General features: G+C 42.2%; 1 non-coding gene across 1 annotated transcript; it reads left to right on the forward strand.

Moving 5' to 3' along the window:
• Positions 1–518: 518 nt before the first annotated feature.
• Positions 519–715, forward strand: LOC111754814 (small nucleolar RNA SNORA73 family). Its single transcript, XR_002789484.2, has one exon. It is a non-coding gene; the product is annotated as a small nucleolar RNA SNORA73 family (small nucleolar RNA).
• Positions 716–924: the final 209 nt, after the last annotated feature.

Here is a 924-nt window from a genome sequence, read left to right on the forward strand (position 1 = left end):
AAAGGAGGGATTTTTTAAGTATCTCTGTAATCAGCTATTGTAAATATGTTGCTTGGACCAGTAGCATCAGACTCATCTAGCAGTGCATTAAAAATGCAAACTTAAGCTGAGCACAAGGGCACTTGCCTACAGTCCCAGCACTTGGGAGGCTGAGGCAGGAGGATCTCAGTGAGTTTGAGGCCAGCCTGATCTACATAGCAAGGTCTTGTCTTAAGAAACAAAAACAAAAAAAGAAATGCAAACTCTTGAGCCCACAGGAACCTGCTGAATTGAACTCTGGTGTGAGCTTGGCAATCTTCTTCAATAAATCCCCTCTGTCCCCTAAACTCTTGCCTCACCTTGACTTGTGAACCGCATGTAAAAAGTACAGCTGGGTTATGAACAGCTGGCTGCACAATGGAAAGTGTGTTAAATGAACACTGTTCATTTGTAGATTGTAGATATTGACAGAGAAGTTGTGAAAACCAGTGAAACCTAGAAGCCTTACTGCAGCAATTTGATACACTAGCAAAAAGATGTGGATACTCTGGAAGGTAACTCTCCCCTGGCTCTGTCCAGGTGGCACAGGGAAGCATAGCGCTTTGCCCTGTGATGTACAATTCCTTTCCACAAGGCTGGGGAAGAACTGGGCCTTGTGTCTGCGCCAGCATATTCCTACAGCTTCTCAGAGTCCTTTGGGCAATGACTGAGCGGATAAATCATGCAGGAAACAATGTCTAGTCAAGACTTTAAATATGAACTACAAACTTCAAGAATATAGTTTTGTGGCCAGGGATTTAGCTCAGCGGCTCAAGTGCTTGTGTCATGAGTTCGATCCTGGTTTAAAAAAAAGAAAAAATCTTGTGGGTTTTTTTTTTTTTTCCTTTCAATAAAATTAAATTTTAAAAAAAGTTTGAAGAAAGGGGGAGGAAACGATCTGGGGAC

Source organism: Cavia porcellus, unplaced genomic scaffold (genome assembly GCF_034190915.1).
Source record: "Cavia porcellus strain 051 isolate PalLab524CR breed Dunkin Hartley unplaced genomic scaffold, mCavPor4.1 scaffold_11, whole genome shotgun sequence".
Lineage (NCBI taxonomy): Eukaryota > Metazoa > Chordata > Mammalia > Rodentia > Caviidae > Cavia > Cavia porcellus.